General features: G+C 37.3%; 1 long non-coding RNA gene across 1 annotated transcript; it reads left to right on the top strand.

Moving 5' to 3' along the window:
• Positions 1 to 104: 104 nt before the first annotated feature.
• LOC128075344 (uncharacterized) lies at positions 105 to 23428 on the top strand. Its single transcript, XR_008203788.1, has 3 exons — positions 105 to 151; positions 9397 to 9509; positions 23330 to 23428. It is a non-coding gene; the product is annotated as an uncharacterized LOC128075344 (long non-coding RNA).
• Positions 23429 to 24335: the final 907 nt, after the last annotated feature.

Raw genomic sequence — 24335 nt, 5'->3', positions numbered from 1 at the left:
GAGACCAGGAAATGAGTGGAAACTTAAATAATAAATTCAACTTCTCCAGTACCCACAGCAGACCCTCAACACTCTATGAACATTATTCCATCCATTCCTCAACAGGAGAAGCTGTGGCTGACAGAAATGGCCATCCTTCCCTTGGAGACTTGTGAGTATTCTTCGAACTGTGCCTTTTGTTTATTCCTGCCTAACAGCTGTTCTGGTGTGCATTCTGCCATGCTGTATGAAAAGGAACCAGATCTTGTAAAACTGTAGGGGGCGAAAAAAGGAAAGAGCCCCATGTTTTTCTCTCTTTCTCTTAATATGCCTCCTGCATAGTTAGAAGGGTGTTGATACAGATGAGATTATTTATCTGCCCCTCTATTCTACTTCTTCATCTCGTTTTTCATATATACATTGAAGCCGTTATTGGCAGCTGAAGGCAGGTTAGCAGGAGGAGGTAGAGACATTCTTTGCAGAGGATTTGCCTATGTTGTGTGCTGTTTCTTTGGGATTGCCTGAATGAGATTCAGGAGATGGAGCCTAAGTAGAATGAGTCTGAATGGGTAGCAAAGGAATAAGAACCTTTAACACGAAGCAGCTCCAGGTGTACTGCTGCATATTGAGGATTTCAGATTTTTCTTTATGGATTTAATAACTCTAAGATAATCAAGCTCTTTGGCGAAACAGAATGCTTATTTTGTGTGGTGGTGTTGTTTTTTTCCTCATTTGTGAAAACCGATTTTAGACAAAAAATAGGATTAATTTAAGATCAGGAGTTAAACTGGAAGCATTGCTATAATTGATAGATAATTTTTGCAAGAGAAAAGACAACAGACATAGATTCCAACATGGAACTAATCAACTTAGAACTAATTTGTGATAGCTTTCCCCTTAAGTTCAGGAATTACACCTGAGAAATGGTATCTGCAAACACCTGCACAACTAAGGAGAGTCTTCATTTTATGTAACTAAGTGCTCATATCAGCTAGCAGCCACATGCTGATTGCATTTGAAGTTTGCAGCCCAAAAAGCTCATCTGGAACTATTTAAGAAGGCATAAGCACAAGACTTTGAATTTCATTTCTGAACATTGCTGTGTCTGAATAGAACCTTTAGCCACCATTTCTAAGTGTCCTCTCATATTTCAGTCATTTTAAGGGCATGTGAAAATCTCATCAATTTTCAAATGCAGCATTATGATGTAGGTTTCATGCAGCTGCAACAGCCTAGCATCAGTTGAAAGTCTTCCTCAAATTTCTTGGGTAATTCAGGGAAGGTGTAAAGTGCACACAGCACTGCCCCCAGCAGGCAGGTAGAAGTACAGGTGTTGAAAGCACCTCTGGGGTCTGTCATGCTGAGAGCCATTCACCATGTTTAAAAGAACCTAAACTTCAGCACTGGCACCAGTAACGTCTCTTGCAAGAATCTTCACCTGTGCAATCCCTGTTGCAGAGTAAGCTTTCAGCTTCTAGGTAATGTGCATTTCATCTGTTGTAAAGATACACATGAAAAAAAGGGCTGGCATTAGCCACATATCCATAAAAGCCTAGCAACCAAGAGTATTATCTTTATTCACAAGAAGTATAGCACTTTTAAGGTTCAGAAACATATATAAAAATTGGGTTCTGAAATGGTCGTTTTTCCCCTCTGCTATGCCATTATAGCGATCAGCCAAGCTTCTGCAAGGTAAATACTTTTGAAAAATAAGTGGAAATTTGCTGCAAATCAGTCCCTTTTGTGCATGGCCACAGGAGCATGTTGAAATGTTTGGACACTAATACCCATTCATTTTCTTGGCTCCATAAATAAAAGCCGCCAGCTATGTGGCGGCCGTGAAATGGTATTCTTCAGGACCCAGCAGGAAGCCCCATCCTTATTACCACTGCAGGGGGCAGGACAGGCCCAAAATAGCAAGACAACTAAATCAAGACATTTTCAATGTCTAACAAAATGACTGTGGTTTAGAGAGAAGCAAAAGGTTGGAAAAAAATTGGACAGCTTTTATACTTAGCGTAATACCTTTGTTAAAAGAGTTCAGATAAGAAAATAAGATCTTAAAAAAACCCCATAAGCATATTTCTGAATATCATTTGAAATATGTAAAGATCTTATGGAATCATAAACACAGTGCTGCTTTCTGAAAGGACATCCTGTTTGAGTCATATTTTACAAACGGTAGTCCGTAGTTCATAGGAAATATCTTCTGGCAATGTCATTCTGTTTCTTGGTTTTTGATGAAACTAGCAGGTCTGAAAAGAGACACTGAAAATTTGTCAGTAAAATTAGAAATCTTTTTTTTTGGCCCACAAAGAATAAAAACATTTATAAGGAGAAAAGATTTGAGATGGAGTCACTGATATTTCTATAGCTTGAAGTAATTTTAATGTACTTAATATGCCAGGAAACATAATGCTAGACTTTGGTGTAGCAGCACAGTGAAGAGCTGCAGTCAAAATAAAACCTCCATTAATACAACATGCTGTTCTTTATAACTGAGCCACGCTTATCTGGGAATAGATTGAAGTGGTTTTAATAACTGAACTTCACGTAACTGTGGTCCTTTAAGTGTACAAAGAACAATTCATGGAATACCACCTTGCTTAAGGTAATCAGAGATTAGACTGATGAGGTTATAATGAATTCATAGTTCATTTCAGTACTTCAAAACCAGCACATGTAATTCCCTACAACTACACTGCAGAAAATCATATGGGGAAGATCTTGATCTTATTCAATTTTTAATTGTTTATTATTTTGATTATAAATTTACTTAAATCAAGTTGGAGTAAGAGTACGCTTTGCACATTAACATTTCAGTGAAGCACATATGTATGTATGTGTGTACATAAAAGTACATTTGTATACACTTACAAACACATTTTATAGAAATAAACAGTTACTCAAAATTCATCACTATAGAAAGAAGTATTAGCTTTTGTTTCAAGAGAAAATAAGTATTTTGCTTGAACGTTGTTAGCTTGCTCCGCAAAGTAGAAATTGCAAAGACACAAAACATCAGAGGAAAATCTCAATGTGTTACTGAGATTAAAAGAAAAAATCAGAGATAGAAACAAACCCTTAGTGTATTGCTGAGTATTGTCTTGTAGGCTATCAAGGACTTTTTACAATAAAAATTAAGTCTGATGCTGGAAAGGGGGAAGTTCTGTTCTGAAGCAACCAGTGTGCACACAAGGCTGTCTCCACTTTCACTTTAGCCTGGTGCTGCCATCAGGCTCAAGCTCCTGACTGCTCAGACTTCCTTCATGTTGATTCTCCTAACTCTGCTCTGGAGTAAGCCATGCTGTGCAGGGAGATTTGGCGCGTGATAGGAGTGGCTCATATTTAAGCTCTGGTGCTGTCTGGGGAACAGAGACAACTGGCTGGCTCTTTGGCTCAACAAACTCAAGTCTGAAGGGTAAGACAACGTTGCTGTGGTTCATGCAACCAGTTATACCTTACAGTAACATGCGAAACCCATCCTTATGATTCGGCATGTGCATGCATACTGAGATGAACTGTGGAATTGGAAATCTGATATGAAGGAAAAAAACACAATATAAATTTAAGTCTAATTGTTGCTCGTGTTTCCTTGTGATTCCTCAAAGAATCCTTAAGAGGATAATTCTGATTGTATGCAGTAAAGACGTATGGAGGTTTTGCAGTTGTCATTGTAAGTGAAAGCCAGAATAGTCCACCTCCATCCTGTATAATATCTGCATCATTTTGTTTCGTCTCTTAGCTGTGTGACACAGGTTTTGCAGACAGGGCAGTTGTGTGTCCAGTCTGGTGGTAACCATAAACCTAATCCTTGAGCACAAGAGCTCGGGCAGCCTTCCGCTTCCCATTACACAAGCAACTTAAGATATACCTTTGGGGCACTGACAGTGACCCAGATACATAAGGCTGCTGGCTGCCCAGCTGTACAGCTCACCTTCCTGACCTCTTGGTTTAAAAAAGCAAAGGATCAACCTGTCTACAAAGGAAACAGTAGCAAAGCATACATTGGTGTCAGGGCTATCATTATCATAGTTGACGCTACTCAAGTAATTCAGACATTAACACTGTAATCTGTGCTGCTGTTTTTATCTGCTTCACTTAAAAGTTACAAGGCCAAAATTCACTGAAACCAGTGGAGATTCATCTTGCTCATTTACATTTGGCCCACTGAGTGCGGGATAAGATCTTGCCAAGTTCTTCCAGAGCTTCTATTTGCAATATGACTTCCAAAATAATTAACCCCGCAAGCAGGATTTAGCAAACTTGTGTTTGGTACGTGAAAGGAATAATACCTGAAACATCTTTCTTATGCTCAGCCTTTTATGACTCAGACTTTAATGCTTGCAATAAACATTAGCTTTCCTAATAAAAACTCTAGTATTTCAGAGCTGGCATACAGTATGTTAACTGCATCTGGTGTCAACTGGAGATAATTAATATTTTTATAGGTGTCTTCCATCCACTGTAGTTTAAATAGGAGTATTGTAGGGTGCTTACATCAAAGCTGGAGGCAATTGAGAGCAGTGGCTTGCTTTCTAGGATGAATTGATAGCAAGTAGACCAATTTTTATAGGATTGTAAAAGCTAAGTGTGGCCATGGTTCATGCAGAGAAGCACTTTTTCCTTGTAGCTCTCACAATTCAGTGCTAATGCTCCTGGCTTGTTTGCTGCAAGGTAACTGGAGAGATAGACAGAAGGACAGCAGACAGATAAACTGACAAATAGCTATGCCTTTACTTAGACAAAGCACACAGTGACCCAGACAAACCACACTTTTTTTCCCTCTTTCTAAAGGCTTTAAAAATGTGCTCTATCAAGCATTTACTTGTGGCACAGATAAGATTTATCTTACAAGACTGGGCTAAAATTAAAAAGAGAGATGAAATAGCGCAAGTGGTGCTAATATGTGTTTTGAAGCGTACCAATCGGCCTAGTGCAATGTCACAGCCCTGGGCTACATTTGCAAGTGGTCGAGCATCTCCTTTTTAAAAGGTTAACCTACAAAGAGCACACAAGCCCCTCTCTATGAATATGGGCAAACACCCAGGGAGCTCCGCAACAATAAGAAAATAATGACATCAACCTGACCATGCTTAAGTACATAACATGCTGAAGGTTCACGGTTGTGTGGCCTGGAACAATAAAGGAAAAATAAAGAAGCCTGCTTGGTAGGCCCCAGCTGTTATTAGCCATGCTGTGAGATCAAGGGAAGGTATGATATGGGCTGCCATTTCAATTGAGTCCAGGTTAATCTCTCAATTTGTGGAAAAGAAAAACTAAAAAAAAAAAAAAAAAAAAAAAATCAGGAGAGAAAGCGGTTTTCACTCTGCAGTGCTACATATGGGACAAATAACAATATCCCTATTTACATAATCTGTATTTAACCCTTTCCTAATAGAGACTTAATATCCTAAGAGTCACAAACTGCAGATTTAATTTCCCTTCCCACTGAAATGAAATATCAAGCCTCTGTTAACTGTTTCTCATTGGTGCTGCTGACGTTTGCGTCTGACATCAAATGCTGCCACTGTTTGCCTGGGGGGAATGCTGGTTGCTGCAGGAGGATCAGAAACGGCTATAAGTAGCTACGAATGCCACTGGCTTTCTGTCATTGATCTGTTTTTAGTGCTGAGTAAATCATTTAAAATTTGTGCTATCATTTACGGACGTGAAATACGGCAAATAACGCTAAGCGCTCTCACCAGTTCTTTCAATTAATGCACTGCATTTCTAGAGCGAAATGCTTTGTAAGTGAAAAATCATCCTGTTTTAAAGAGGCAGTATTGTGCAAAGGCAGTGTGGTGACTTGATCTAATAGCTGCTCTCGACATGTCAGAATCTGCATTGATGAGAGCAGGGAGGCATACCCAGGCTTCTCAGAGGTCGTGCATGAGCATCCCTCAGACTCAGGTCAAAGCAGGATCCTCCAGCAGGTCTGCTATGGAGAGCTGCTTTTCTGCAGGCATGAAAACTGAAATGGTACCTCTTTAGGGGTATAATACATAATAATAGCACAGAGATACTGTATTATATCTGTTTAATTTGTAGCTTCTGATGCGTTTCGCAGTCTACAAGGTTCCTTTGGGGAGATGCTTAACTTCTTCTGACTGCTGTTCTCTGCGACAGCCCTCTGGAATACGGGGAGATGATTTCTTCCCCAAGAGCAACCAAGCATGATCACAGAAGAAGAGGCAAGGGAAAAGGGAGTTTGCAACAAGGGCTGAGGCCGAGATACTCCAGGGGACAAGGAGCAGACAAGCCTCAGGCAGCGAGAGCACAGGGCTTCCAAGGGAGCCAGGGGACTGCGTGGAACTTGTCAAAATTTAGAAAGTCACTGAGTTGCTGATCTGAGAGCAAGCCTGAGGGAAATGACCCACCTTATAAGGACACAGGAGGCAGGGAGAGAATGCACTAAATTTTGCATTCCATTTTTGTGTTCCTTAATCTTTCTGAGGTTTCCTTCATTTGAAAAAGTTATTCTTATGTCTGGTTTAAGAACAACTGGAGTTTGCAAAGCTAAAGATGTGTTCTTTATGTGCTTCCTTTGCAGGAAAAGATGCAGGCAGAGTCATCTCAAAGCTCTGCTGATTCAACATTGGCAGTATTAATAACATAAAAGATGTGGCTTTTTTTTTTTTCTAGATACCACAGTGATTCGGATAAGTAAAAATATGTGCATGAAGCTGATCCAGGGGCAAATAGCAACTCTGTGACAAAGGGGAAAACAAGGTTCCTTAGAGATCCCAATAGCATGTCAGCCCCTACACAATTATTTCTTGCTGGATTGCTCCTGTATCCTTTATGGTCAAAAGTTGATCCACCAGTAGTAGGTGTATTTCTTTTTGTTTTCAGTGTAAGTTTTGTTCTCAGTTGTGCTTACGCCTCAGATTCTTAAGATTTTACGTCATAACACTTCATTGTTCATCCCTGGCTTAATCAGCCTTTAACTATTCTAACAACAACAACAAAAAAGTATGGAGAAATTACACTGGTTTTTCTTGAAGAGTTTAAACACAATTGCGTGAGGAAGGCGAGATTAAGACAAAAATGTCATTCTGTTCATATGTAAAACCTCCATAAGCTGCTGTATTATGGAAGACAGAAGTCTGATCAGAAACACCTACATAACTGATACCTAAAAACTAGCACGTGTCCTTCACAAGCACAGGGAAACACCATCTAAAACTCTGACACAATGCAGATCCTACTCCATTATATACTTTTTGTATATGCATGCATAAGCTTGTCCGTGTATATATAAGAAATAGACGTATGTTGTGGTGTTGTGCAAGCATCTCTAGCATTTTATATGTACATATAAAATATAACTTCTACTTCTAAAACTTGTTTATGAAAGGAAATACCTCAAATTCCTGCAGAATCTAAACTAAAATTTCTTCTTATACTCTGGCTAGAGTATGTGCTTTGGAATGGCAATGGAGGAAGCACAAATTCTACAACTGTTTCTCAAAATTCAAAGCAAATTACCAAAGCAAATTGACTTATTGAACAAAGAAGAAACAGGAAAACTCATCCCTGTAGAGTATCTGGACAAAGTCGGTTTTATACTGTTAATGTAACCACCCTTCTTGGATTGTTTCTTTTTGAAGACTATGATGTTAATTGAGAAAATCCTATTGATATCATGAAATAAAAATCATTGTAGTGAAGGCGTTACATTGGTAGATCTACATATTCTTTGTATTTTGTATTGAAATAACATTTTCATTAATGGTCTTCTGTTATAAAGTGGAACTGGGCAGCATTTTTTTGGGACATTAAGGGTAGCCAATTATGCTTTAACCTTTTTAATGGAGATTCTTTAGCATATTCATTTTGCCTGATGTAAGGGCCTATAGTAGAACATAAAAATCTTTGTATGCATTTGTAGACAATTTTCCCTTTGTGTATTTTTGCTTTTTTTTTTTTTTTTTTTTTTTTTTTTTTTTTTTTTTGTGACTAAATAGTAAGGAACAAAGAACTTGAAAGCTGTTGTTTAGTCACAGTTATTTTTCAGCACTAGGTTGATTTGTTAAAAACATATTCATGACGTTACAAGGCCAAACAGTGAAACCTGGAGAGCAGTTTAAAAAAAAAAAAAATTCTCTCCTTAAGTTCCAGAGTACTTATTTTTTCAGAATTATTCAACCCACATCCCAGATCTTCCTTCTCTAGTTTATGTGCTTGCCTTCTCTTTGGGTCCAGCAGTTAACTTCTTCACTGAACTGACAGAACCAACTTAATCTTGCTAGATTTATGCAACACTTTGAAGAAAGGCTGTGTTTAGGTGCCTTGAGCTGTATGTGACCTGTGGCTACTTTTCTTCTGCTAACCATTTTGTCTGTTCTTCAATCCTTTAAATTCAACATTTCAGATTATAAACTTCCAGATGTAGAGATCAAATTTTCAGTGCGTATATTCATAGCATGGAACATCATGGAGTCCTTGTGCTTGAATGAGTGCTATGCATTACCTGCAATGTAATAAAAGTAGCAGTAACAGGGATATCACATCCTAATTAATCATTCTATTTTTTGCACAGGTGAAAATAAAAATCTAGAATCTGCTCCTTTCCCTCTCAGTAACTCTTGTAGCAAAAAGATGTGGTCCCCAAAAATGCTGCTGCGGAAACATAGCATGGCTTCCCTTACCTTTGCAATATAAGGAGTAAGTTCTGTACCTTCATTACAAACCCACTTACAGAGAATCATTATCAAGTACTTTTGTTCTTCTGGCAAAGCATTGCTAGCACACACTGAGTCATGACTTATTTTATTCACATAGCACTGAACAGCAGTGCAGCCAGGTGTTAAATAATAATAGAGGTATTTCAAACGCCTTGGCCATTCATTTGGGAGAAGCATTCAATAGTTCAGATACTTACCTGGAGCCCACCCAAACCATCCTGGTCTGGAAAATGAACTCTAAAAAAATATTGTAAAAAACTTGCCTTTATGAAACAATCCCTTTTTTTTTCTGTTTTGTAAGATTCTGTAAGGGATCCTATAAGGGAAGTTTGGGTACTTACATATGAACATATAATGTGTTATTTACTCAAAGGCTGTTAGGGTGCTAAGGATTCAGGACGTGATGACTTCTTATATTAATTTGCTTTGCATTTTCTATTCCCATTACAGTCAGAAGTACTGAGGGGGAAAATAACCATTAAATTAGCTTTTAAAAAAATCAATCAGAAACGAAGAAAATATACTTTACTGATTTTTAATAGTTTCTCAAATTAATTCTAATATGAATAAATTGATTTTTATATTTTTATGATACTATGCTTCTCATATATAGATGTGATTTAAAAGGACTGCAAACTGAAATGGTAAATGTACACAGTGTAGTTGTTTTTGCATGCACAGTGTTTATCGACTACAACAAACAGGTTTTTATCTGTCTTTTTTAAAGGCTTTTGGCTGCACATGAAGGCAGAAGTTTTGGCTTCTCAGAACTTAGGAATATTAAGGTCCTGCAAGTAGATCACCCCAGATTTCATCACTGCTGAAATCCATTGTCCAAAGGTAGGGACTCTCCAGCAGGTCCGTTCAGAGCAGAGCTCAGATCTACAAAGTGCTGACTCAGTGGTCTTCTGTATGCTTTTTCTTTAAATGAAATTCTGTTCACAAACAGTGGTGCTACCATGCTGAAATCCCTTGCCAATGGATTGTGAACAAACATTTGTTGATGCAAGACTTTGTTCTGAAATATCCAGTTTATATATATGATATCATTGCATTTTTTTCCCATAATAAACAGGACATTTCTAATTTCCCAGTTGGAAAAATTAATATTATGGAGGTGAAAATATGGTGATTATTTTTTTTCCAATTTTCTCCTTGGACTTTGTGTAAAAATAAGATACTGTTAGTGCTGTGGACAAGCATGAGACCACCAGCTAATTTTGCATAGCCCACTGAACAGTTAGATGGGAATTGCTCTTCAGGGTGTTCTCTTTGACAATAAACAGAAGCCTCAAGTCTATGTTTGGCTGCAGTTCAAAAAAATTACTAAGGAATCCTACACACTTATGTATATGAATACAAGCAACTCTGCATTCCCATACAGTAAGCTTGCAACCACAGTTATTAACATTTTGAAATGAGTAAATGCAAATAAAATGACTGAGTAATACATGTTATGTTAAGATCAGCTATATGAAAAGCAAAAGGATTAAAAGTTAATTTCATCCTTTTTAATTCAAGGGACATATAAATGGCATTCTGGGTAGAGTCAACTCCTCTTTTATCAGTCCTTTGATGCTGCTTTCTCACTGATTCAGTTGTTCAAATGCTACCTACATAATAAAATCCTGAGTTAATTTACTAAGATTTTACACCAGTGCAAATGAAAGAAGGGAAAGTGCTAAACAAGGCAATTAGCACTCTGTTTAGTGCACTCCCAAAATAAATGTAGGCAATTTACAATTTGGCAAATGGCGCTCTATCCGGATCCAAGTCATTTCTGCCTAAGGGGTTGGTGCAGTTCATTAGGGGTGAAGGGAAAGGGTCTTTGTTTTGCTTCACTTTTTAACTACATGTGTGTACGTATACACATACAAATACACACGTTGCTATTAAGGTCTGCCCCATTTTACAGCGCAGCAACAGATGTGACCTCTTCTGGGGTTATTGGGATTTCTGGTGGACAAAATGTCGAGCTCTATGCTCACACTGTCCTCACCAGTGACCTCACTTATGGTGATAACGCTCCTTCCAAAGTGAGGGATTCCAAAATTGGCAATTCACTGATAACCTCCCTTCTGACTTTCTTGCCATGATGATTTTCTGTGTACTTACATGTTTGTTATCACTGGAGCTGTTCAGATCAGATCCTGGGAATGTCCCGAGTGAAATGATAAGATAAAGTACTCTGCAACTACAACTGACTCTTTTTAATTGACAGGAAGACTGCACTATGACTTCTATGTTTATTCTTGTAAGCTCCTTATTAATGCAAAAATAATAGCTGTTATTAATGCAGAGTCACAGCCAGCATTAATATTTAAGATGTAAGAATGAAGGAGGTTAAATATGTGTTTATATTAGTTTTAAACAAAGAGCTCTGCAAAACAGTTAAGGCAAGTAATGATGACCGTGTGCATAGAGAGTGTATGTGATGTGAAATACCTGGTGTGTTCTGGGATTTAAATACACACTCTTAGTGGAATAAAGATATTCAGTTTCCTGCATTGTCATGCAATCGACTCTCTGCGTTGCTACTGCTTCTTGAGAAACAGAACTGAGACTAAGAATCTGAACAAAATATGTTGTAGTCTATGATATTAGGAATTTTATTTTTTCTTTATTCAGTGAGTAGGGCTCTTTTATATGATAGATCATAAGGTAAAAGCATTCTTTTGTGCCCTCTAGCTGCTGGCTGCACAAATGAAAGAAAGAGGGAGAAAACAACCCCGTGATTATTAAATTCTCCTCATCTTTAGGGTTAAGTACCCTGGCTAATAAAGATCTCTCATGAGGATAAAGTTTCTTTCTTGGCAGTGTCACATCCATTTAAGTAAAAATCATTTGGATGCTTTCAGGGATTCAAGCTGTTACCTTTACATAAAGCATCTACACCAATTCTTTGTATTGTTTTTATCCTCTGAGAAGGCCTGACACTGCATTTCTTGGTTAAGCAAACCTCCCACTGAGGGTAGGCTGTGGGATTGGGCCCTTTTGTGCTATAGAAAATTCTATTTCACAAGAAGGAAAAAAAATCCTTATGAGTTCATGTAAAAATATAAGAACTACTTCTGATCATTTAACATGCTGTTTCAAACTGTGACAATTCAGCCTGATCTTGCACTGAGCAATCATTGAGTCTTTTGATTTCAGACTTGTTCACATCACACTGGTGTCTGATCTGCATACCCTCATGTTCCAACCTGTTTTATTTTCTTTGCTTGCTTACTCTACTAATACCTTTCTTAAGACAAATAAGTTTCTGCATTCTTTCAGATTATAAATTATTGCTTTATTTTTTTAAATTATCTGAGAATTCTCAACACTTGAAATCTACCTTTTGTACTTAAACTGTGAAAAACATGAATGGGCTAAAACACCACTGGACTTCTGGGATTCTTTTGATGTATGTGTAGATTTGGGCTTATGTAATGTTAAATCAGAGTAAAAAGGGTCTGCTTTAGGCAATTAGAAGAACGTAGCAGGCTGTAAGCAGAGTTAAGCACTGGCATGGACTGGGACAAAGAGGCTGTGCTGCTGGAGGTTTTCAAGAAGAGGCTGGACAAAAATGTCAGGTGTAGTTCAGGTATCTGATCCTGCCTTGAGGCTGCTGTGCAGTATAGAGTGTCCCTTGCAGTTGTTCTCATCTTATTTTTTTTATGATTCAGTGCTCTTCCACATTCCAGGTAAAACTGATGCTTGATTTGCATTGTCATTGGTAGAGCTATTTCTTCCCCTAAGGGTTGTGCCTGCATTTTGGAGATGGTAAATGATATCGATGCCCTTCCCTTCCCACTCTGTGGCAGAGAAGGAGGTTCATCAGCCTCCAGGCTGTCAGCAGGCTGTTCTCATCTGTTGTAGGCTTGGTTACATCTTCACCTTGCCCATGATCTGTTTAGGAGGGCATTTTTCTTGAACCGTAGTGAAAAAGGAAGAAGCCTTTGATGAACTGTATGTAATGCAATAGCATTCAAAATATGTCTGGATCTTACTCCCATCTCAGAGAAAAAAAAATGAAAAAAAGAAAAAGGGGAAAGCCTTTTCTCCTGTTATCAAACAGGAGATTTTTGCAACGTGCTTGTTATTTTATCAAAGTTATTGAGGTTGTATAGGAACACCTGGTATCTGTCTTTGTCCCTGTGATATGTAGGCATCTTTCCTATTCTTGTCTATGGGCTGAATAACACTAGGAATAGACCTTGCAAGATAAAGAGCAGGAGCATAACTTCTTAAGAAACCGTTCTGCTCTGCTTTGGATTTTCCCAATATTGTCAATTCTTCATTTTGAATACATTCTTTCCCCATTTAAGGGAAGAAGTATACTCCAAGCCAGCCCTGTAGTACAGCTTCTTTACCTTTGTCTGCCTAACTCAGCTGGTATTTAATTGGTCAGCAATAGGAGGGAAGTCTCCTTTGAGGTAATGAATATTGACTGTTTATGTTGAAATGTCACTGTGAAAAGAAAGCCCAGCACCAAAGAGGCGGAACTCAGTGTGAGAGTTTCAGACACAAAGGAGACACCAGCAAAGCACAGGCATTGAAAAGCAAAGCAACTGAAATTCAAAGAAAAGATGAAACAGAAATGGTCTACATGTGTGGGAATTCTAAGCTGCCAGTTGACAGGTGAAAAAGTCATTATTCCACCTGTTAGAACTAAGTGTAATTGCTTGTTTTTCCTAAAATAACACAGGGGCCATGACTCTTTTTTATTTTTTTTTTTTTTATTTTTATTTTTTAATTTAAAATTCTTTTAAACTTATTTGCAAGTACTTTACTTTTTCTTTCAAGGTAAGTGGATTAAACTCACTAGCCAATTTCCGTGCACCTCTCATATGAAAGAAAAAAAAGGTAAAGCATTTTACATATTGCATTGGATGTTAGATAATCAAATCTTGTATTCAATCTTTTCTTTCATTGAGCAGGTTGAATAGCAACTTTAGAGTTCGACATGTAAGTTTATCATCCATTCTGTAGCATCCATTGATTTAGAATGAATAAAGGCTCTTCTCCAGAAAACAATCTTAACGTCAATCCACTGCATGATATATGGCCTGGAAGTTTTCACTGTTGCATAGAAGCTGTTCTTTGTTTCCAGATGCGTAATGAGGAACCACAGTGCTTGTATGAAGTTATGGTATATTTTAAGCCATTTCTTATCCAGATGGCATAGAGCAGCTGACCAGCAGTTTTCTGGAGTCCATAAATAAGTTCAGTTCTTGAAACTACTCTTCTTTCACATCTGTCTTTTTTTTTCTTTTTTCTTTTAATCTGATGACCTCTTGGGAACTCTGCTGAATAGTTTTTGCAAAATTGACCCAGTGCTATGGATCATAACCTCGAGTTGTTGATAAAGAAATTTATATTTTTGATACTAACTTAATTGCTTTTGGTAAAATCTTGCATTTCAACTAAGGACTGAGTTTAACATTTTTAGCCACAGACATTGTTAATTTTAAAAGATAGCCATCTTTTATCATTCATAGATGCCCTCCTATTTGGTTTTATATTTCAGATCAGTGAATTCCAGTAAGAATCTTAGGAAGCACCAATACCGAATAAACGAAAGCTCTTATAAGTCAGTGTTGCTGAAACAAAATATATTGCAAACACATTTCTGGTTTTTCTATGAAAAACTGCTGAAAAACTTAGAGCAGCTGAAATGTGCCTTATATTGTTTGGTTTTTTTTTTCAAGCAGATACGAAGATTGCACGAATGATGCATTCTTTCAGATATCTCCATATAATTATTTTCAAATCTCCATCTTAGTTTTGGCACTTAAAATACTCATGTGGTGTTTTTAAAATGTTCCCTGAATCAGACAAGCACTTGAAGCCAGTAGGCTTTTGTTTTTTATTTTCTTCTGGTGAATCATTGAACAATTTCTGCTTAGCCTCAATCTGGGCCCATTCATACAATGTCTCCATCTGAGACATCCTGAACAGTGAATTGCTTGAAATAGAAGAGTGTCACCAGGACCTGGTCTGTAAGCAGTGCGTTATTAAATGAATTAAATATGTAAAAAATCCCATCTGCAATGAGATCAGCTAAATTTTGTTGTCAGTGCTATTTCTATAAGGTCAGCAAAGGCTTTGAAAGTTAATGCCTTCCACAGCTACTTCTCAGCATGAGGGATGCCATCTCCCACAAACATGATGATGATCAGGAAGAGCTGATCTCCCTTCAGGTGACAAAGGTGCTTGAATGTCTTTGGTAGTTGTGGGTAATTTTTTTTTCCCATGAACATCCAATGATTTTAGGAAACTTTATGTGAGTCTGGAGAGGCAAAGTGCTTTTCACTCATACTGAAAAAAAGCCCTTGGATTAATTGAGGCTCTTAATTGGCTCTCTTGTACATTAAAATATATATATGTACGTATGTTCTGTTCAAACTCAGACTTAGTGGCAAATTAATTTTTACGACCTGGAATGCTGCAGCTCAACGTACAAATCAGATACTTTTGTGTGAATCTCCAGCTTAGGGCAGTGACTGGGCTATGCTAAAATCCCTTGTGTTCTCCTTGCTGCTTATTCCTCTCTGTTTCTTCTTTTTCTTTTCTGTTTCAACATATCTTACGCGTTTACTGTTGTCCTTTTAAATGTTTCCGAACTGTTCATGATTAAGGTCCTCAAAATGCAACCCTCTCCAGCAAATGTTTATTTTATACCTTGCTGGATCATTCAAAAATACTTAATTTAGACTTGTATTACTTTGTTTTGACTGTGTACCTCTACACAAATAGGAGACAGCATCTTTAGTCACAATTCTGTGTTATGTTTGAACTCTAACCTGTGACATTCACCTAGCTCGATCTAACAAGCTTTGTGCTCCCTGTCCAAATGAAGAGTGATACTTCTTCATTAGCAAGATCAGTTTCACCTTTAAAAACCCTTTGCTTCCCGTTTGCATTAAGCTAGATTGAGATGTCTTGGGTCATGATGACATTTCGGGAGTATTCAGTAGCAAAAGAGGAAGTCATTACATCTGCAGTTCACCTGCAAAGAAGATGTCATTAAAGGAGGAAGCAAAATGAATCCCTGTCAACTTGTTAGGGCCCAAAAGGTAATTCTGCCATCATATATGGTGCAGAATATGATACAGATTCCTATTATTACTGACACCAGATAACTTGCTGGTATAAAAGGTTCTCTTTTCCAGAAAAGTTCAGGTGATACTAAATTTATTAATGTGTCAGTTTGAGGAGACGTGATGTCATTTCTGTTGTCTGCAGAGATGAAAACTAGTCTCCTTGCTCCTGTCTACGCACTATCATCTTAATTTCTTTCACTGTGCACCTTGTTGCCATCTGTGGAGAGGAGAGCAAGGGATGAGGGTGAAGTGTCAGGAGAGATGACTTTTTCAAAAGACCCACTGCAATTTGACATTTATCATTTTAACCTGCCTTTTTCCAAAACAAAAACTTATTTCTGGTGAGTAGTTGGTCTGATCCTGTCAGGAGGCTACTCATTTGAGTAGAAGCTTTACCCGACCTTATACTCTTACAGAATTGCAATTTTGTTCTTTTCTAATATTCTTCAATTCCAAAAATATACCTAGAAGCACAGATTATTTGCTTTTCCACTTGATATAAAATCCAACAACCGAGTTCCAACTGTAGTGTAATTGGAAAGGTACTTGAGATTTTCAGCCTATAGAGAGCCATGTGATACGCTTATAGAGACATACTGGTACCAGGTTTGTGTGGGCAAAAGTTTGAGTCAGGCATGTAATTTCAAGTAACGTGTCTGTTTTCTGAAACAAAAATTGATCATGAAAGGTCCTACTTGTAGAAACAAGCTGAAATGTTTGTCCATTTTTAACAAACAGCTGAATAGTTTTCAGGTGTATTACATACGAACACTTTCACCCTGAAACATTTTCTCTACCTTATGGACCTGGAGATACCAAATAGCTGAAGAAAAGAATATGAACATTGTTAATGTAGATGTTATTGCTGAAAAATGAGTCCAATGAATGCAATCTGGTTTATGCAACCTGTTTGTTTTGAGGTTCTGAGTACTGTAGTAACAGGAAAGATTTCTTTCACTTCCAAGGTGTCACATGCTGGTTCTCTGCGACACATTCCAACACGAGCAGTGTAACAACTCATCTGATACTGACCTTAATGGATTTTTGAACTGCTAATATTTTAGATTTGAACTACGTGTAATTCAACTGATGATCTGAGCATTCCATAAATACCAGAACTAGCATGTTTACTGCCCTGCAGTTGATTGATATCTCGTAATGAAGAAAGCACCTGGAAAAATGATAAAGGAAAGTCACTAATTGGTTTAACTTAGTTTGGCCACTTCATATTTTATAAATGAAGAAACTTTTAAAGAATTGCTGCCAGAAGCCATCTGCTAACTGTATAGAAATGAATGATAATCATCAGGTTCTACATGTCGTTTACAGAAAGTACCAGAAAAAAAAGTACAGCTGGTTTCTTCGAAGTAAGAGCAATGTAAGAACTCAAATTTAAAGCCCCTAATAATTGTCAATGTAATATAAAGTGTTAATCAGTCTGGTATATACAAACCTGTCAGCAGTTCTGGATCTCTTCACTATATATCAGAGAGACTACTTGTGGTCACTTTTAAGAGCTGCCAGTAGAATTTACAATAGTAAATTATGATTTATTATTTCTTCCAGGACATCTGAGGTTTTTGTTCCCAGTTCTGCTTCCCTCTCTGTCAGCTGTTTTCCAGCAAAGACAGTATCAGGCTACGAAACGTCCAGAATGTGTGCATTTCTCTTGTATTGTGCATATTTTTGCAAGTAATTAAACTTTTGCTTCTTATCTTTTCTAACCCACTTAGTAACCGATTAAACAGCTCTCAAGGGAAAATGAGACAGTTAGGAAAGAGACAGCCCTAATGCCAAAACAAAACCCATAGAAACAAAATTATAAAGGGGAAAAACCCACACTTCAGCAGTGCAAGTAGAACTTTGGCACTCACTCGTGTAAAGACATACACTGTGTTTTAATTCATTTACCTTGCAATTCTATTGCATCTGAAAGGCTATCATGTGCATAAAATATGTGGGAATACTTCCAGCTATGTTTAAATGTGAGGAATACCACATGAGCATACTAGTAGGGAGATTGTTGGTATGTTTTAAGTGAAAATAAAAATCATATATTGTAGACAGGAAATAATGTCTTGTAGAAAATCTATACACTACTTCATTGAAATAAGTGCCAGAAACCACATCTTTAATAATAACAGAAGTTCATACAGTTACAGAGACTCATACAGTTCACCCTGTTGGCGTATCAGTCCTGAGAAAATTAAACTTCCTTCACCATGAAGAGATACTTTCTCCTGTGTTAGCAATGCTCTGCTTGGTTGTATTGTGTGTAGCAGGCATAGTTTACTCTGGACCATTCAGAACAACTCAGGTTAAGCAATGATGGAAGTTTTGTCAGGGTGATAAAGGAGAATTGCACCCATATATAGCAGGCAATGCGTGGACAACATGTAATATTCTCTGTGGGTGAAGTTCACTTCTGGGCAGAAAGCCAATAAAAGGCTCATGCACCACTTAAGTCCCACTTAAACCCTATTTCGAAGGCTTAATAGTATATAGGCCATGTTCTGGCCTCTTGCCCAGGAGTGAATTTTACCATGTTAGCATCTCCTCTCTCTGCATGCACAGGAGGCGAAAGGTCAAAGCTTTTGTGCTGGGCAGTGAACTGACTTCTGGAAGACAATATCAGTATTCTTTATTCAAAGGAAAGTAACAGATCCATGGAACAACATCTCTCCTGGTTTAAGGCTAATCCACCTTCCCTTTGTACCAACAGTTCTGTCCTGCAAAGCTGGAATTTACCTAACTATTGATACACAGCTGCTATTGATATCTCTCTGTGGCTGTCCTGCATTGTTAAAGATCTTCTGCTGTCCTTTTCCAAGCTTGGATTAATTTTGCCTCAGTGGTGACCATTAGGAGAATTAGAAAATTTTCTCTCTGTTGTTTTAAAGATTTCTGAGATCACTGTGCTTGTCTGTCCTGTAATGTAGAGGGGAAAAGATAACGCTGTAAAGGTGTTTTCCATTTCAAGAGCTCTCTATATGCAACAATATCAAGAAAGTATTTCTGATTATCATTAGCTCACAGTACTTTGTATTTTCACCTCATATACTGTAGAGTTCTCTCCAAGACTAGGAGCTGTTGGTACTGTTTACTCACAGGTGGTATGGGAGGAGCCCCCGAAGTACAAGACATAATCTTAAAGATGAACGTGGTCAGTCCTTGTCTTAAAACATAAGCTTTTTTGCTGTTCCTCTTACAACTGATGAAATTAATTGTATTGAATTAATGAAAGTTAAACATGCAAAAGCATTATGGGGCATGGCTCTCTGTGAATGGATATCTACCTGTACTGATTAACCAGACTGGAAATCTGATATCAGCTTTTTTAACTGTGCTTTTTCTTCCTAATTAACAATCAGAACATAAAGCAAAATAAGTATACAGAACTCTTTAATAAATACTTGCTCTTCATTTTTTAAATGGAATTCTTTACAGATTTACTTAGAATATCCTTTAGAGAGTATTTAAAAGACAGAAGCTTATGCCCATTAAAAACAGAACTTCTTTGTGAAAACTGACTTTGTGTCACCAAATGCTTGCGAGGTTCCAAAAATATTTTGACACATTTTATGTTTCAATCTTTATAAACGGATATTTTTTTTTGTACATATTCTTATTGTGTTTTCATTTCCAGAATTGTTTTTAATTAAAAAAAGACTGTTTTCTTACAGTGGATGATTTCAACCCGCAAAATATCCTATTGTGCTTGCTATCAAAACAAACAGGTGCACACAGCAGCACGCACGGTATGCAGTGCAATTGAGCAAACAGTTAATGTGAAGATTTAAGCCCAACTGAACAATGTGAGTTCAAGTGATATGAACTGAAGCCAAGTATTCTGGATGAAGGGCTCAGTTCTGAGGGGCTCTGGAGGGAACCCAGAACCTGCTGATCTTTGTGGGAATTGTGGGTACTTTATACCTTATAAGATTTGACAGGATTAGTTTCTCAGTTTGAAATATCTGTGAATTTTTATCAATAGGAGAGCTAGTTTTCTCTGGAAACACCATGCTCCCTCCTGCCCACACACAAAAATCTCTTTCTGTTCAGATCTTTGTGCAGGTTTCATAAGATAGGAATATACAGAAACTAAGTATATACAGAAACTAAGCTAGAAGTCAAGTAAAGCATGACTAGAAGTTAAAGAAAGGTCTGCGTGAAGTTTCCAGACGTCTCAAGTTCCTGTGTAGTTGGCCTTTAAGGATGAAGTAATTAATTTTTAAAGCCAAGTTACTCAGTTTGGAATTTTCATTGACAAAACACACTTTGTAGCAATTGCATACCTTTCCTTACCACAGATTCGGAGTTGTAAGTGTAGGGAAATCAAAGGAACAAAACAACGATATAGAAAAATTCTCCTTCCTAAAAGGCAAACCAACCTGTCCTTTCCTGACAGTGTGCTGTGTGCCTGTCTATGAATATTTCATTAATGCTGGGCTGGGGCCACTGGTTCAGTTCAGACTCCCAATTAGCACTCTGCACCTAACTGTCTGTTGTTATCTCTTTTTATTCTGCTGTGATGTCTTCATTTACCTCAACGGATGATTCCTTTAAGTCTCACCCTTCCTACCCTTTTGCTTTGTTTCATGATACTTTGATCCCTGTAAGCTTCATGTCCTACTCATCCTGCAGTGGGAAGAGTGCCTTGTCAGGTGTCTCTGGAAACGCTGGGGAAGGAGTTCACTGCCTGTCTCGTTGTCCCGTGGACATCCTAGCTATAACAGCCGGAAATATTTTCCTAACTTAGTCTGCGATGTTACTTCTTTTATTGGCCATATACCTTGCTTTCTCAAATGGCTGAGCAGTCCCTCCACAGAAGACTGTGCACACAGCAAAAGATGAGCTTCCCAGGCTCTGGAGATGCAGGATGTGGTGTTTGGTAATACTAAGCTGTTTCATGTATCTTTGATGTGAAACTAAAAGCAAGAGTTCTTAGATCTTAAGATTATTTGAATCTGTACAGCTCAGCACTATTTCAGGAAATGCCAACACTGAATGTTGAAGTGGCGCCGGAGAGCAGAAGGTGAGATGCACCTTCCAGGATGAAATTCCTAAACGTCATTTATTCCAAGTTGGCATTTGGTGGTCACATGCCTCTGTTTGCTAAAATAGCTAATCATCAAAACATAGTTATTGTCTTGGACAAGAAAATGGCCGCTACACCATTTGCTTCTGATAAGAAGATGCCTGCTCAGTATGTGCTGTCTAATTATGGGTGGCAATTATACAGCTTTGTGTGTACCTGACCTAGTACAGTTTTGGAGAACAGGTGATTTTTCAGTTTTGTTTCTATTTTCATTAATTTCTACTTATATTATCTGAGAAAAATCTCATGTTCTATGAATATATATATATTTAGACATTACCTGTGAAATGTCTTCATCTACCGTCTTGATATGGAATGCAGTGATTTTCTGTAAAACAGAGTAATGAAGAACGTGTGTTATTTTTCTTTGGAAAGCTCTATTAAGAGTTATAAGCTTTACTACATAAACTTAATCTCATGGACACTTTGTGAATAATTCTCCATGGACTAGTTCCTTCTGGATTCTTGCTTTTATTTCCAGTAGTCAAAGTATTAATAGGGTTAAAGGTGCTGGCATGGTGAATTTATGGTTGACATCTCACAGTCCGTTAAAGCAAGATCACTAATGGCTGACCTTGAGGCTCGACCATTCCAGACTCTGGAAGATCAAGTCTCAGACCCCTCCTGCAAGTGCTCTGACCTCTCCATTCTTCCCCTTTATGGCCTAACCTTTAACTCACTGATCTTTGACCAAATTATTAAGCAAACACCTGCTTAGGTCTCTGACCAAGGACTGTAGACCAGAAGAGCTACCATAATTTCATGTGAATTAGCTTTAATAATAGCAATACCAGCCTAAGGAGAAAATCAGAGGGTAGGTTTACAGTAAATAATCATGCTGCTGAAGAGCACACACAGAACGGACCCTTCAGCAGCTCTTACCTACAGTAAATCAATGCTAATCTATTTGACTGTGATAATAAAGGCTCGTCAGCAGATATAGTTTCTTTATATGACTTGACTAGGACAATGACTAGGTAAAATTTATTTCCTATTACTAAAGCAAGACAAAGATTAAAATTAATCCTTTGATACCAGGGATTTCCCGCTTGTAATAATGCACATACTGCATTAGTGTTCAACACAGTGGCTAAGAGGAACTGTAACAGAAATGATTTCAAATATTAAGCCTGTGTAATTTTATCTGAATTACATGTGGAACAAGTGGTTTGATTTTCCCCAGATTTCGTGCATTGCTTGGTCTTTTTTCAGTCCATGCTGTGTGATTTTATAAATCTGCGTCATCTGCTACTCAAACTTGAGTTGCTCTAGCATATGATTCTGTGATTTTTTTAGTCTTTAATCACAAGAAACTAGAATCTGAGTTGTATAATATACAATATCAGACTACATCAGTACAGTTTACTAAGTAGATACTTCTAATTTATTTGAACAAAGTTATGAACGCTTGCTTTCTCACAGCTGATTTTCTATGATAGCCAGCAATGTGTGCATGCAGTAGCTTTATGTGTATGTCTGTGGAGGCAATCTACACTGGCAAGAGCAGCACTGGCAAGTCTAAGTATTATGGTGCTATGCAAAATCCTCCTGTTAAATGTAGCCTCTGAAAAGAGTTACGAAGATAGTTTATTGTTATAAGGAATAGCTTTCAACCTCACTGCTGCTAATAAGAGAGGGTAATTAGATAAATTGGATGAGGTTTGGCTATAATATTAAGAACTGCTGAAGTGCCACTGCTTGTATTTAGTTTATGCCATGTGATAAAAAAGCACTGAATACATACATTGCCAAGTACACAAATCAATTATGTGTTCCCAACTTTAAAAGCCAGTGTTAGTAGCAATCTGCAATCCATTGGAGTTTATCTTATTTTACTGACTTATGTGGAGCTGTATCAGGTCTGTATTTTCTCATGTATATAAAATGAATACAGAAAAATTCCACTCTATTAATTCTGAATATGCACATACACGTTTTTTACAATATGAAGATGAAAATATTACTGATACAAATAATGCTTTCAAAATTAAATGGTAACAATATTGTAACAATGTAAATTAAGTGGTATTTATTTTCTGTTCACTTGAATGGTTCTTTCAGCATTGCTCTGTGCTCTTTTGATCTCTTTTCCAGGATATTGGCTGTCCTTCCTGAAGATATAGTTATATTTTCATTAGCAGAATAAAGTCTAGCTAACAATGTTCTGAATGAAATTAAGAGCAACTTAATATAAACTGTGTTCCCATCTGATGGCTGTAAAACAATATTAAATGTTTATTTGATCAATACACACTGTTTCCTATGTATAACATTGTTCAGATGGAATTTCCAAGTTTAAACTGATTTACATAGATTATTATTTTCCATTCCCTGACTTGATTAGTTGTAAACTTGAACCTGGTTCAGCTAGCTAGATAATGTCATCAACTATGTGCTTATATACTTCAAAACATACATGCTCTGCCCTGTATGTGGGTTTTTGCACTCAGAAAAAGCTTCCAAAATCTTTACAGGGAGTCTAAAAAATGTTTGTTGGACAACTGGGAGACTATTGCATGAAATCTGCACTGGCCGGTGCACTGCGTCCTTACGCCAAATTGGTGGCTTCTTTTCTGAATTAAGAGACGGAATGACGTGGTGAGGAATTTGAGAGAGGAGGTAAGTTAAAAGATAATCAATAACAATAAAAGTTACAAAGCAAAGACTGTAAACAGTAAATGGATTTTAAAATGATGTCTATTTGAACGCTCTCGCTTTACACAGCCATTAATTAGTGAAACACAAGTCTAGATGATTACAACGCAACAGAGATGTTCAGTTAAATGCATTTCCTACCTCTTTTCCTATCTGTCAGTATACAAGGTCAATTTTTGCCCAGATTTACACAAATGCATCATCACTGAACTCATTTGCTGCCCTGACTCATATCAGGCAATTCCAAAGATAATGAATTTTTCTGTTTCATGAAAAAATACAGATAGCTGAGACCTTGATTGAAAGCCCATTAGAATCAGTGAAAGTCTTACCTTTGACTACAGTGAGCTTTTAATCAAAGCTTGTGTAGTTGTGAAATATCCATAAGGTATGGATGACATCAATCTATACTGTGATATATTAACATTTTATTAATATAATACAAGTTCACATTTTTTGTTGTATGTTTAGCAGAAAATGATGTTAAAAGTGCTACAGATGGATCAGGTTTGGGTCACAGTCGTGTTGGAAGTCATACAAATATGAAGAAAATGTAATTATATAAAGCTTTATCATATTATAGCATTTTTTCCATAATTGGTGGCAACCTCTCCTTGTTTAGAAATAAGGGGTAATTTAACACTATAAATATCAATTAAGTCATGACAATATATGAGATCATGACCCATTTTTAATATAGATGTGGACAAAGTTTACTGCCATGCAGTTCCAATTCCTGGCTGCTTATATCCTACTGATTCACCGAGCAGTTAAATAATAATGCCTTTTGGTGTCTGTATGTATGTTGGGGGTGGTGTTAAAGAA

Source organism: Tympanuchus pallidicinctus, unplaced genomic scaffold (assembly GCF_026119805.1).
Source record: "Tympanuchus pallidicinctus isolate F22 unplaced genomic scaffold, pur_lepc_1.0 scaffold12, whole genome shotgun sequence".
NCBI lineage: Eukaryota > Metazoa > Chordata > Aves > Galliformes > Phasianidae > Tympanuchus > Tympanuchus pallidicinctus.
This window is presented reverse-complemented; position numbering and strand designations above follow the sequence as displayed.